Below are 16,473 nucleotides of genomic sequence, written 5' to 3'. Positions count from 1 at the left end.
GATTGTCCAGGACTGAGTGGGTTATGGTGACATGGGACTTCTAGTAATAAAACCAAGACTATTCCAGGAAAACTAAGGTAAGTTGCTCTTGTGACAACTTAGGAGTTTGTACTCCTAAATTCTAAAACTTTTCTTTGAAATAATTCAGAAAAAAGAAGAAAAGTATAGAGAAAGACAATGCTTATTAACTTACTTTGTTTTAACAAATACCATACATATGAAACATATCCGACACTATTCATGTAACAGATGTAACAATGAGCAGTGTAGAATCACTCTTCCTTCACTGGGTTTTCAGTCTGTTGGGAGAAAAAGAAGTAGTTGCTACAATTAAGTTATGTGAAAGTGGGATATATATATATATATATATATAGTTACAAAATCACATATCACAGTCACTTAAAGCACTGCAGTGAGGTCCTTGGCAGCTTCTTAAAGAGCTAATCATCACTTGATATAAAGTATAACAATTATTTAATCTTGCAAGACTGTCTTGGAGGAAACCACTTGAACTGTTGTTATGTCCAAGAGCAATTTTTCTTGGGTGGGGGTGTTTCTTTTTATTTCTGCTGTATCTGTGGCTTAAAATGACAAGAATTTATTTGCTCAGGATTTCATAGGTTACCAGTTTGAGTTGTATCCAGCTGAATAGGTTTATCATTGCTCCACATGGTATCCACTGGTTTTACACAAAGGACAGCTAGATTAATCTTCTGGGAAGGTTGGAAAGGCTGATACAGCTGACATTATTGAATGTGCCTCTGTCTCCACATGGTCATTCATCCTCAAGGAACCTTATGATAATTTTCACATGGCAACAATATTCTAAGAAATTAAGAGTGAAAGCTGCAAGCTTCTTGAGACCTTACACAACCTCATTTCTGTTGCATTCAATTGGTGAAAGTAAGTCACAAGAGCAACACAGATGCAAGGGGTAAAAAATAGACTATTACTGATGGAAAAAATTAAAATATAGGCTATTTTTAATCTATTTCTTGGAGGAAGCAAAATGAATTTATCCATAAACTTATGTTTTCATTTGTCAAAGATTTCTCCAAGGACAATTAACTAACTTAAATCACACAGAAAATCCTTATATGCTTATAAATCTGAATCTAGTTTCCTAATCTATTCAGTCATCTAGATGACTGTTTCACACTTTGTTCTCTCCTCAAATCTTCAAATTACTATTTCTAGTATTTACTCCCTGCTGATGATTTTATTTCTTAATTCTCTCTCCCTCTCTCTCTCTCTCTTTCTCTCTTTCTCTCTTTCTCTCTCTCTCTCTCTCTCACACACACACACGCACACACACACTCATACACCCCACATGATTATACTGCCTCTAACTACTCCCAGCAGCTATAGTACATATTTGTTGTTTTCCCTCCTATAATGTGTGATGTATGACATTTATCTATACTTACCAAAGGTGCAACACTCTATGTATGAGAAAAATTCTACCCCCTCCTGCCTAATCAAGGGCATTGGTCAATATTCAGTTCTCATCTTATTCAACATATAAGAAGAATTTACTATAGCTAACCCATTCTTTTTTCTTGAAACATTTTTTTTTAATCCTGAACTTTTCACACTTTTTTTTTTTTTTTAAATTTTTTTTTTCAACGTTTTTTATTTATTTTTGGGACAGAGAGAGACAGAGCATGAACGGGGGAGGGGCAGAGAGAGAGGGAGACACAGAATCGGAAACAGGCTCCAGGCTCCGAGCCATCAGCCCAGAGCCTGACGCGGGGCTCGAACTCACGGACCGCGAGATCGTGACCTGGCTGAAGTCGGACGCTTAACCGACCGCGCCACCCAGGCGCCCCTTCACACTTAAAATTTCTACACTTTAGGCTTGTCCATCTCAGTCTCTTTTAGTAATTTCTTATCTCCTCAACCACCTCATGTTAAAATACCCTGGCATCAGTCCTTAAACCTCTTATCTTTTTGATGCCTACATATTCTCTTGAGGACCTCATCCAGTCTTGGGGATTTAAACATTATCCATATTATGATAATTTATATCAAATTAATATATCTAGCTTAGACTTATTTAATTAATATATCTAGTCTAGACTTATTTGAACATACTTTCTTATATTCTTAGACATATATCCTACTTGAATATATAACAGACATCTCAAACATAACATGCCTGCTCAAAAAAAAAATCTTCCTAGATTTTCTTCCAAAATCAAGTCTACTCATAGACTTACCCATTTCAATAAATGACAATTATGTCCTACTTACTGAAAAAACAAAATCTTAGAAAAATCTCTGACTGATCCTTTTCTCTCACACTCTTCATCCAACCAGTAAATAAATTCTGTTAACTTTACTTTCAAAATATATTCAGAATCTGTCTGATTCTATCAGCACTATCACAATTTTTTTTTTAAATCATCACAATTTTTCAGGGGGAGCTAAGAAGGCAGAGTAGTAGGAGGACACTATGCTTGTCTCATTCCTCAAACACAGCTATATAAATAGCAAATCATTCTGAATACCCAAGAAATCGATCTGAGGAGTGACAAGACAAACTGAAAAACTAGAGAGAGAGAGAGAAGAGGCCATATTGTGGAAGTTAGAAGGTGCAGAGACATGGGAAAGAAATGGATCACGGTGCTGTGGAAGGGAGGAAGCCCTGAAATCAGAGACAGGAGAGAGTGTGAGAAAGAGATGGAGCAAGTGAGAGAGATATGGAGCAAGAGAGAGAGAGAGAGAAAGAGAGAGAGAAAGAGAGAGGCGGGGGGAGGGAGAAGAGCTTACAGGGGATCACACAAGAGCACTTCTCCAAAGCTATTTACTGGAAAAATGAGAGGGACTGATGTTCATGAGGTTTTACAACCAGCAGGGCAAAGACAAGTTCTAGAGGTATGTGGTGTGGCTGGTGTGGAGCACTGAGGGCATGTCAGTGCTCCTGTGGAAAGGAGGGAAGATAGAATAAATACCCTGGGATACACTGGGAGAAACGGTTTCCTCTTCTTGGAGTGAATCTGGGAGATATGGCATTGGACAAAAGAACTGGCATGCTCCATTTCCCTTCCTTACCCCTCAACATAGGTGCAGAGACACTGCTGTGGGCAGCTAACTTGGACACTGGCTCTTACTCCAAAATCCGTGACCCTGGGCTTTGGTACAACTTCCCTTCTAGGACAAACCTTCATCAGTCCCAAGGTCGTGGGACCCTCCTCCAAAAGAGGGTCTCCATAATATCAGGTCCCGAAACATTGGAGTTTTAAACTCAGATGGCCTGTCTGGGATAGAGACCAAGATACACTGTGCTTCCAGGCAGGCAAATGGACTATACACAAACAGGATGAAGGCAGCAATCTTGGGGATGCCTGGGACATTGGATGGGAGATGGTTCACTCTTCTGGACAGATTTCTTAGAGGTGGGCATGAAATCCCTTCACTGAGGAAAAGAGGGCTGGTTGGCATAATTTGTCCCCCCCAACTCTCAGCATAAACTAATTTCAGAAAGCAGCATAGCCCCAACACTGATGGTCTGAACTACTTACACCAAGCCCCACCCTCTTGCACTCTGTTGGTGCTGCTTTTCTCAAGCAAGTGTGCCTGAGAACACGTGTAGCAGACTCGTGCCCCAGAAGACCAACACAAACGCCCTGCACACATTATGTCTACTGACATACAGTTCTGCAAGCTTCAGCTCTAGTGGAAATAGCATCAGGTATCTGTTAAAAAGCAAGCCAGAGCACACCTAGTTAAACCTCACTACAGTCTGTCAAAGTTCAAACACTCCCCACTGCAGACAGGATAAACTCTGCAGAGGACTGACCAGGGGAAATGAGCAGTCAATACACAGCAGCAGAATGCACAGAGCATACACCAGAGACACTTTCTGAAGTGCCAGGCCCTGGATAGTATATAACCTCTTCATAAAGCCATTACTCTCAGGAGCAGGAAACACATCAAGTTTCCTAACACATAGAAGAAAAACCTATATAAAATGCCAGGATGGAGCAATTTATCCCAAAAGAAATAACAACAACAACAACAACAAAAAAAAGGTCACAGCCAAGATCTGATCAAAAAAGAAAAAAATAAATATGCCTGATTGAGAATTTAAAGCTACAATCATAGGGATACTAGCTGAGCTTGAGAAAAGCATAGAAGAGGGAGACCATTATCATAGAGATAAAATACCTAAAACTAGTCAGGTCAAAATGAAAACTGCAATAACTGATTCAAACCTGACTGCATGTAAATGACTACAAGAATAGAAAAAGCAGAGGAATGAATAAGTGATATAGAAAATAAAATTATGGAAAATAATGACCCTGAAAAGAAGAGAAAAAATCTTTAGATCATACCATACATATTTTCAGACTACACTATGAAACTTGAAGTCAACCACAAGAAAAAAAATTGGAAAGACCACAAATACATGGAGGCTAAAGAAAATTCTACTAAATCTTTGATCACAAATGTAGACTTAGGGAACTCAGTGACTCCATAAAGTATATAATATATTTATCATAGGAGTCCCAAAAAAAGAGAGGGAAAAGTGGGAAGAAGATATATTTGAGAAAATTATAGCTGAAAACTTTCCTAATTTGGGGGAAGGAAATAGACATCCAGATCCAGGAGGCATGGAAAACTTCCAACAAAATCAATGAAAGCAGGCAAACACCAAGACAGATTGTAATTAAATTTGCAAAATATACTGATAAAGAAAAAATATATATTTATCCAGCAAGGCTGTCATTCAGAATAGAAGGAGAGATAAAGAAGTTCCCAAACAAAAACTAAAGGAGTTTGTGGCCATCAAACCAGACTTAAAAGAAAGAGGACTCTTTGAGTGGGAAAGAAAGACAAAAGCAACAATGCCTAGAAAAGAACAGAGAAAACATCCAGAAACTCCAACTGTACAGGTAATATAATGACACTAAATTCATACCTATCAATAATCGCTCTGAATGTAAGTGGACTAAATGCTCCAATCAAAAGACACAGGGTATCAAAATTGATTAAAAACAACAACAAGACCTATTTACATGCTGCTTACAAATAACTCATTTTAGACTTAAAGAAACTTTCAGATTGAAAGGGAATGGATGGAGGGGTGCCTGAGTAGCTCAATCAGTTCAGTGTCCAACTTGATTTAAGCTCAGGCCATAAACTCACAATTGGTGAGATGGAGCACCACGTTGGGCTCTGAGCTGGCAGTGCAGAGCCTGCTTGAGATTCTCTCTTCCTGTCTCTACCCCTCTCCCCCACTCACACACACTCTCTCTCAAAATAAATAAAATAAAATAATAGTAAAGTAAATTTTAAAAGACGGAAATTGAGTGTATAGAGAGCTATTTATCATGCTCTCTGGCATCAAAAGAAAGCTGGAGTAGCTATACTTAACATCAGACAAACTATATTATAAACACTGTAAAAAAAGATAAAAATGGGAGTTATGTCATAATAAAAGAATCTACCCAGTAAGAAAATCAAACAATTGTTAATATTTATGGCTGCAACCTGGAAGCACACAAACATATATAAATCAATTAATAACAAACATAAAGGAACAGATTGATAATGATATGAAAATAGTAGGGTACTTTAACACCCCACTTAAAGCAAAGCACATATCATCTAAACAGAAAATCAATAAGGAAACAATATCTTTGTATGAGACACTGGACCAGATGGACTAACAGATATATTCAGAACATTTAATCCTAAAGCAGCAGAATACACATTCTTTTTGAGTGCACATGGAACATTATCCAGTATAAATCACTTATTGGGTAACAAATCAGGCCTGACACGTACAAAAAGATTGAAATCATACCATACATATTTTAAGAACACAACATTATGAAACTTGAAGTCAACCACAAGAAAAAAGTTGGAAAGACCAAAAATACATGGAGGCTAAAGAAAATCCTACTAAAGAATTAATGGGTTAACTAGGAAATTAAAGAAGAAATTAAAAAATATACATGGAAGCAAATGAAAAGTGAAAACACAGTCAAAAACTTTGGTATGCAGCAAAAGTGGTCATAAAAATGAAATACATAGCAATACAGGCCTACATCAAGAAACAAGAAAAGTGTCAAATATACAACTTAACTTACACCTAAAAGAGTCAGAAAAGGAACCGCAAATGAAGCTTAAAGTCAGCAGAAGAAGGAAAACAATAAGGATTACAACAGAAATAAGTGATATAGAAACTAAAAAAAAAAAAAAAAACAACAAAAAAACAACCAAACAACAAACAACAAAACAGTAGAACAGATCAATGAAACTAGGAGCTGGTTCTTTGAATTACTAAAATGGATAATTACCTAGCCAGACTTATCAAAAAAAAAAAAGAGAAAAGACACAAATTAAAAAAAAAATCACAAATGAGGGAGGAGAGATCACAACCAAAAGTACAGAAATACATAGAATTATGAAAGACTATTATGAAAATATATATGTCAACAAATTTGGCAATGTGGAAGAAAGGTATAAATTTCTAGATTTAAAACTTCAAAAACTGAAAAATGGTGAAGCACAAAATTTGAACAGGCACACAATTAACAAAGAAATTGAATCAGTAATCAAACATTTCCCAAAAAACAAAATGCCAAGGTCAGATAGCTTCCCCATGGAATTCTACCAAATATCTGAAGACAAGTTAATACCTAGTCTTCTCAAACTGTTCCCAAAAAACATAATGGAAGGAAAACTTCCAAACTCATTCTATGAAGCCAGCATTACCTTGATTCCAAAACCAGACAAAGAATTCACTAAAAAGTAGCATTACAAGCCAGTATCCCTGAAGAATATAGATGCACAAATTCTCAATAAGATACTAGTAAATTGAATCCAACAGTAAATTAAAGCAAGGTAAGGTTTATTCCTGGGCTGCAAGGGTGTTCAATATTCACAACTCAGTCAATGTGATACACCATATTAATAAAGGATATGTAAGAAACATATGATCCCCTCAATAAGTGCAGAAGAAGCATTTGACAAAATAAAGTACCCATTCTTACTAAAAACCCTCAAAGAAGTAGGAATAGAGGGGACATACTTCAACATCATAAAGACCATATACAAAAGACACACAGCTAATATCATCTTGAATGGGGAAAAACTGAGAGGTTTTCCTTGATGGTCAGGAACAAGACTGGGATTTCCACTCTCACTATTCTTATTTAAGATAGTCCTGAAGTCCTACCTCAGGAATCAGAGAATCAAAAGAAAAAAAGGCATCGAAATCAGCAAAGAAGTCAAACTTTCACTATTCAAAGAAACATGATACTCTATGTAGAAAACCTGAAAGACTCCACCAAAAAAAATTGCTAGAACTGAAACATGAATTCAGGAATGTTGCAGGATACAAAATCAACGTTACAGAAATCTGTTGTATTTCTATACACCAATAATGAAGCAGCATAAAGAGAAATCAAGGAATCAATCCCATTTACAATTTCACCAAAAATGATAAGATACCTAAGAATAAGCCTGACCAAAGAGGTAAAATGTAGGTATTCTGAAAACTATAGAACACTTATGAAAAAACTGATGATGACACAAAGAAATGAAAAACTTTCCATTCTAATGATTTAGATGAAAAAACATTGTTAAAATGTCTATACTACACAAAGCAATCTACACATTTACTGAAATCCTTATCAAAATACCACCAACATTTTTCACACAGTTTGAACTAACAATCCTAAAGTTTGTATGGAAACACAAAAGATCCAGAATAGCCAAAGCAATCTTGAAAAATATACCAAACCTGGAGACATCACAATTTCAGACTTCAAAGTATAATACAAATCTGTGGTCATCAGGATAGTATGGTACTGGCACAAAAACAGACACATAGATCAATGGAACAGAATAGAAAACCCAGAAATGGACCCATAGCTATATGGTTAATATTTCACAAAGCAAGAAGGAATATCCATTGGAAAAAAGTCTCTACAACAAATGGTGTTGGGAAAACTGGAAAGGAACATGCAGAAGAATGAAAGTGTCACTTTCTTATACCATCCACAAAAATAAATTTAAAATGGATGAAAGACATAAATGTGTTACAGCAGATCATCAAAATCAAAAGGGAGAATGTGGGAAGTAACCTATTTGACCTTGGTTGTAGCAACTTCTTCATATATACGTCTCCAGTGGCAAGGGAAACAAAATAAAAAATGAACTATTGAAACTTCATCAAGATACAAAGCTTATGCACAGGACAGGAAACAATCAACAAAGCTAAAAGGGAGCCTACATAAGGGGAGAAGATATTTGTAAATTACATATATGATAAAGGGTTAGTATGCAAAATCTCTACAAACTCAATACCCAAAAAACAAATAATCCGGTTAAGGAATGGTCAGAAGTCATGACTCCACATTTTTTTCCAAAGAAGACATACAGATGGCCAATAGACACATGAAAATATCCTCAACATCACTCATTATCAGGGAAATACAAATCAAAACCACAATAAGGTATCACCTCACACCTGCCAGCTAAAATTAACAACATAGGAAACAAAAGATGTTGGCAACGATATGGAGAAAGGGGAACCCTCTTGCACTGATGGTGGGAATGCAAACTGGTGGACCCATGATAGAAAACAGTATGGAGATTCCTCAAAAAGTTGAAAATAGAACTAACCTATGACCCAGCAATTTCACTATTAGGTATTTACTCATAGGATTAAAAAATGTGATTTGAAGGTTTGCATGTTTATAGCAGCATTATCAACAATAGCCATATTATGCAAAGAGCCAAAACATCCATCCATTGTCTGATGAATGGATAAAGAAGATGTGGTGTGTGTGTGTGTGTGTGTGTGTGTGTGTGTGTATTACTCAGTGATCAAAAAGAATTAAATCTTGCCATTTGTAATGACATGGATGGAACTAGAGTGTATTATGCTAAGGCAGAGAAGTCAGTCAGAAAGACAAACACCGTATTATTTCACTCATATGTGGAATTGATGAAAAAAAACACGTGAACATATGGGAAGGGGTAAAAAGAGAGGCAGGCAAACCATAAGAGACTCTAAACTATAGAGAACAAACTGCTGAGGTGGAGGTGGACAGGAGATGGTCTAAATGTGTGATGAGCACTAAGGAGGATACTTGTGATGAGTACTGGGGGTTATGTGTAATTGATGAATCTCTAATTTCTACTCCTGAAACCAATATTACACTAAAAGCTAACTAACTAGAACTTAAAAAAAAAAAACTTTAAAAAATAAATAAAATATAATGCCCTTTGAGTTAATTTGATGTAAAATTTTGAAAATGTGTGCAATAATTGTATGTTGAATAACACAAAGCATTGAGGGGAAAGTCAATGATGACCTAAGTAATTGGAGAGATATACTATATGTTGTACTTATGGTTTGGAAGACTCAATATTGTTAATATGTCATTCCCTCCCAAGGTGATATATAAATTCAATGCAATTTATGGAAAGACAAAGTATCTAAAATATCCAAAACAATTTTAGAAGAGGAAAGTGAAGTTGGGAGATACACTGTTTACTTTAGTGTTGTATCTGTCAATTGAATTTCGACACAAATGCAAAGGCAATTAAATGTCGAAACATACTCTTATTTAATTTATTTTTACTTTTTAAGTTTACTTATTTTGAAAGAGAGAGTGATGGCGGAGGTGTAGAAAGAGAGGGAGAAGGAGACAATCACAAGCAGGCTCTGACCTGTCTACACAGAGCCCCATGTGGGGCTCAAACTCACAAACCATGAGATATGTCCTAAGCCAAAATCAAGCGTCAGATGTTTAAACCACTGAGCCACTCAGGTGCCCTGAAGCATACTTTATTCAACAAAGGGTGCATAGTATTTGGAAATAAATATGCAAAAAGATAATGACCTCAATTCATACCTTCCATTATATACCAAAATGAGATAGAATTAAATGTAAAATCAAACACCATCAAACTTCTAAGGTAAAATGTAAGAGGATGCATTCATAACCTTGCAAGGGTCTATAATTTTTTAGATACAAAACAAAATATAAAATTCCTAAGATACAATAAAAGTGAAAATTTGAATTCCTCAAAATTTATGTTTGTTCTTCAAAAGTTACTGCTCCCAATCTAAATGTTTATCAATAGATGATTGAATAAATTGTGGTGTACTCATACAATGAAATAAAACTAATAAAAAGAATAAACAATTGATGCACAGAATAACTTGGGAAAAGCTTAAAATAATTATCAAAGTAGCCACACAATAAAAAAGTAAATATTGTGTGATTCCACTTTATAACATTTTAAAACTCACAAACTATTCAACAGTGACAGAAAGTAGATCAGTGTTTGGGAATGAAGAGCATGGAGGGATAGAGGGGATGAATTGCAGTGGGTATGGAAATCTTTTAGGGTGATGGATATGTTCACCATCTAAAATGTGGTAATGATTTCATGCATGTATGTATATGTCAAAACTTATCAAGTTATTAAGTTGTATACTTCAAGAATGTGCGGTTTATTGGATGTACATTATATGTCAATAAGCTATAAAATGCAAAGAAACTGTTAAGAAATGAAAGGGTACACAATAAAGTGGGAGAAAATACCTTCAAAATTCATAGCTGGTAAAAGATTTGAACCTAGAATATATAAAGAACTCTCAAAACTCAATATTAAGAAAACAACTGAATAAAACAAACCAGGATGAAGATCTGAATAGAAATTACACCAAAAAAGATTTTATATATATATATATGCCAAATAAGCATATGAGAAGATATTCAATGTCATTACTCATTAAGGAAAAGCAAAATAAATCCATAAAGAGATACCAGTATATGCATATTAATGTGAAAAAAAAACTGTTGAATTTTGCCTAGAATGATAAGCAACAACTCTAATACATTGTTGATAGTAATGTAAAGTATTACAACTACTTTGGAAAATAATTTGCCATATATATATCATAATACCCAACAATCCCACTACTAGGTATTTATCCAAGATTATGGAAACATGTCCACAGAAAGACTTTTATGTGTGTCCATAACATTATTTATTATTTATAATAGACAAAAGGTGTAAACAGCCCAAAATTTTTTCCAAAGATGAATTGAAAAACAAACAGGTGCATCTATATAATGAAATTATACTCAGCAATAAACGAGAATGCATCACTGATGCACATACAACAACATGACTGAATCTCAAATTCATTTGCTAAGTAAAAGACGGCATACTCAAAAGGCTATATATAGTATTATCCCACTTATATAACACATGGGAAAGGCAACATTACAAAGTAGGAAACTGATCAGTGGTTACCAGTTGCTATGCATGAGGCCAGGTGTTGACTACAAATAGGCTGCAGAGAATTTGGGGAAGTGATGAAATTCTTCCGTATCTTGATTTTCATGGTAATTACATGATTGTGTGTATTTTTCAAACTCAAGGCTGTACATTTGAAGAAATGAATTTTAATGTATATATATTATAAATCAATTTTAAAAAGGAAAATAATAGGAAACCAAGGAATTTGAATATTTTGAAAAGCAAGTGAGACTATTTTGTTTCTCTGCTCAAAGTGTACAGTGGTTCCCCAGTGCGCTAGGAAAAAAAAAAAACAAGTCCTCAATAATGGTACACAAGGCCTACACAAACTTCCCCTTCTCTGAATCCCTCACCTATTACTTTCCCCTCACTCATACATTTCCAACCACATGGTCTCTTGCTCTTTTTTTAAATACATCATAAAAGGCTCTGCCTTAGATATTTTTAATTTGTAGCTCCCACTTGAATGTAATATTAGTGAAGATTGAAAAATTTTAATACCTTTTATTGTATCATCAGTACCTATCATAGTGCCTGATATAAATAGTGCTCAATAGTGCTCAGTAGTTATTGAATAAATACATGAATGAGTGAATTATTCATAGATTATAGCAATGGGAATAATAAGAAATGAGAAAGAAATTGACTTTTTATGATCAGATCATAAAACTTTTCTAGGGGCCTCTATTAGGCAAATGATAAGTAGCTTGAACTTTATCCTGAAAGAAATGAGAAGCTGTATACGAACTTTGGGAAATGAATGACAGATTTATAAAATTTGCATTTTAGAAAAGTCATTTTGACTACCACTTGGGATATTGATAGGAAGGGTATAAGACAGGAAGAATTGAAACCAGTTAGGCATGTCTTTCAGAGTCCATTTGAGAGACCATGGCTTACTAGACTAGAATCCTGGTGATAGGTTTGGATGGAAGTTAATAATTCCAACAGATATTCTAGAAACCTTCTGTGATTGATTCCCCCTTCTGTTCACTAAGAACTCTATTGGTACTCATTTCTCAGTTCCAAATGTGGATCTGTACTTATTGATTAGGCAGTCTTAAAATGTCTCTCCTGGCTCTCTCAAATCCCATCATTTATTCTTCTAGAATAGAGAGTATCTTTTATTCCTCTAGTGCTGCTCTATAGCACCTAGGACTATGTTTATCATTGAATATGCAGTTAAAAGATAACATTGACTTTTAACCAGTCAGTGACATAAAGGGAAGAATTTGAAAGATTCCACATTTAGATATGAAATCAGTTTTCATAGAGAGCTTATCTCCTTCACCCATTTTTCTTCATGCTGTTTTTCTGCCTGTAGAAGCCAAGTTAAAATACAACACTTCCTCTTCTCTACTCAAGTCTTTTTCCATTAGGTAGGGCAGTATTAAGATTTGGAAAGGAAGAACACAAAAACTGGAACCATTTAGAAATGAAAACAGTGAGAAAATGAAGTTGTCTCTTCTCATCCTGAATGAGCTTTTCAAATGATGGTCTTTTCTGCTGCATTGCAGAGATTTGTTTGGGGGTAGAAATTTGATATACACACCAATTCAAAAAAAAAAAAACTAATGATCTGGAATCCCTCATTTTATTTCTAATTGACAGTGAGTTGTAGCCAAATGCTCTCTGATCCAGTTACGTTGTCATTTTTGGACACCTTCATTGGCATAAGATCTATAAACACCAGCCAGTCATGATTAGAAGCTTGTGAGGTAGATGACATTCAGTTTGCCATTCATTCTCAGTCACTGAGATCTAGCCAGTAACAGAATGCCTTACAGTGAGTGTACTAAATGATCTGGTAACTTGATCTTGCCCCCCTTAGTGCAGAATTAGAATGAGAGCCTTCTCCTCAAAAGACAGGGTGTTTCATATTAAGTACAACTGTATACAAGTTGTTAGCATTTAGAAAGACTGGCAGATAAAAAAGTGTCAACTACATTGTTTCAGGAATAAGTATACTGTGAAATCTTATGACCCCAGGAAGAAGCAGTTTGTCTTCTCTCCTTAGTAGACAGTATCAAAGAAGCCAAATATGAGTAAGAATTAGCTGAGAAATTAATATTTTTGAATTAAATAAACTTTCTATGTTATCCAATTAGATATAGCTCCTAGTTTGTATGCATGAAGAAAAGCAATCACCCAGAAGTGATTTATTGAGCACCTGCCATGTGCAAAAGAATGTGCTCCAGCACCAGTGGGGCATGGGTGCAAGTGAAATATGGCCTGTCCCCTGATTGAAAGGTATTTAGGCTCTACTGAGATAATGAAAACTAATTCATTAAATAAATAACAAAATAAAATGTAGTTAAATAACCCTTGGGTAATAGAGATGAGACTTTAAACCAGAGTTAGAGAAAGCATATTTTCTTGTGTACTTGGATTGTCAGGGGATATTCTGCGGAAGAAATACTGTGGAGAGATCCCCTCAAGAAGCAAGGCCCTGTGCATTTTCCAATTTATTTAGGTTTGGCTAAGAAAATATTCTAAAGCTTGAAAATAAATTTGTAGCACAGCTCGCATATGGAGGCCCCACTCTATTTTTCACTTGGCCAGCTTAGCCTTGAAATACCCATTTTAAGAACTGGAAACACTTTAGTAGTACTCTCCAGTTCTGATTCTAGTGTCTAAGACAGGAATGATTCTTTTCCAGACAACCAATGGAAATGCAAATTTAATTTGCCAGCATGTTTATTCCTATATGCTTCGCTCATGTGAATGTCACCTACCATGACATTTTTTAAGTCAAAAGGGGACTTCATGTTGAACTGCTTATAATTAACCTTAACATCACTGTTCGATATTGAGTACTGTAACAATAGGTACTGATGTCACTTTTCTAGATGTAAGATTATTCCCAAGTTCATAAATCAAATGATACATTTTGTAAGTTCATAGACGTGAATGATGAGCCTCATCGGTGCTAAATATATGTCTGGCTGTCCCTTTGCTATTAATAACTATTCAAGAATGAGAATGTTCTCTTCAAGTCTGGAGTCATCTTTGAGTCTTAAGGATTGTATTATCTACATTATAAAAGCTACTTGATTCTCTGGCAATGTGCTTTTAAGAGTGGGGAAGTACAGGAAAGCACTTTTATACATGTGTGGTACTGAAAGATTTGCCAGCAGTGCTAGGCTGTAGGCTGTCACCAGGCCCTCAGACAAGAATCTCTTGTGATCGTTTTAGTGCTTGTGTAACTCAAAAAGACTGTGGGCTTAAACTGAAATTTCAAAATGATTAGTCCATGTTTTCCTCTTAAGTAATTGCTCCAACAATTCTAACAGGATGACTGAAAGCCTAAAGTCTCCAAATGACTTACCCCATACACTGTGGAAAGCTACAGCAGGGCAGTCAGTGATATTTAACTTCCTCATTTAAGTTCCCTACTACTTGAAGTCTCAGACAGAAATACTGTTCTGGGGTGGTGGTGGGGGGATGGCACATAATGAGCTCCCATGAATATAGCTTGAGTAGTTCTAAATAAGATCTGGTTTTCATTCCATGAGGAAAGCACCAAGGGGATCACACATCTTTACCAGTCCACAAATAAAGTCTAAGAATGACTTTATGATTTCTTTCCAATATAAGAAATTTGTTGGAGATTTATTACACCAGCCACATTACCTATGCTCTGGTCAAATTTTGGACTATAATCAGAGCCTGATTCTGTGTGTTCCCCTGTGGATATTAATATTGATGGAACTCAAGATCTCAAGTAAAAATACAATTTCACTGCTGGCTTTAGAAGCATCTCAGTGATACATGCCCTTCCTCTTTCTCAGGAAACCTATCAGACTTAATTCCAGGTATTAGTTAATGTTCTTGGATGTCAGAACTGGAAAGCACCTTAACGATCAATTGACTCCAGGTATTAATTTTACATGAGGAAACTGAGACACAGAAATAAGGAATGACTACTCCCAGGTTGCATAAGTAATAGATAGCAATCCAAGAAAGAGAATCTCAATCAATGGACTCTCAGGTCAGTGATTTTCCTACTCTTTTTGGAAAAAGGAAGACACTTCAAACTGGAAGTGCAATAACAGGCATCCAAATGTTGTAATTCATAGTATGGCTTAATAGTTCTTTGAGCAATTGAGCTTAAGGTCATTTTGAAAATAGCACTTCAAATTTGTGTTGAGCTTTTCAGTATGCAAAGAGTTTTCAAAGACATACTTTAATGTGGTTTTCCCAAGAGGTCTTGAAGGAAGACAGTACAAATTATGCTTTGTTTTTTTTTTTATGAGAGAGAAGGAGAACTGAAATTCAGAGAGGATATGTGGATTATGTTCCAAATTAATTACCATTCAACCTCTGTATTCTCCTGAATCCAAACTCAATATTCTTGGCATCTTGCATCAGGTAGTAAAGAAGGCCATTAGACATATGATCAAGTTTCATGTTTTACTCAACCAGCATCAGTCCATTTTATTAAAGTTTCTCTTGTCTAGTCTTCACTTTATGTACAGTTAATAATGATGATGATAGTTAATATTTACTGAGTCCTTTGTTTTATATCGGTTACTGCCCTAACTTTCCCAGGTTATTAACTTATTGGATATTCACTAAATCAAACTGGGAGAGTAACACTATTACTATACGTATTTTATAAATGAGCAAATTAAAATATAGAGAACTGAAGCAACTTGCTTAAGGTCATCAAATTAATAAATGATAGAGCCAAGATTTGGGTCTAAGAACTCTGGACTTCAGAATGCTTGTTCAATCATTACTGTAAATATTGCCACTCTAGAGAACTAGAAGTGGGAGTGTTGTTAACTTTGTCACACACCAAATATCATGCTGTAATATGTGTTGATTCAAGAATATGAAAACAAACAAAAAATCTATCATTTGCTTGAATCCATCTTCTACAGCATGGGGCTATAAAAGATCAGGCAATTGAGAAAAAAGAAGTGGCTTTATTATGTAGGAAACATTGAGACTTGATGGTCCATGATGATTCTAAACAAGCCATTAGAGCCTCTTTTATCTAAAATATTTTCTAATATTTTTAAGTTTATTTTTATTTTGAGAGAGAAGGAGAGCACAAGCAGGGAAGGGGTAGAGAGAAAGGGAGAGAGAGAGAGAGAGAGAATTTTAGCAAGATTTGCACTGTCAGCGCAGAGCCCATTGTGGAACTTGAGCTCACAAACCATGAGATCA

The sequence above is a fragment of the Panthera tigris genome, chromosome X, assembly GCF_018350195.1.
Source record: "Panthera tigris isolate Pti1 chromosome X, P.tigris_Pti1_mat1.1, whole genome shotgun sequence".
Classification (NCBI taxonomy): domain Eukaryota; kingdom Metazoa; phylum Chordata; class Mammalia; order Carnivora; family Felidae; genus Panthera; species Panthera tigris.
This window is presented reverse-complemented; position numbering follows the sequence as displayed.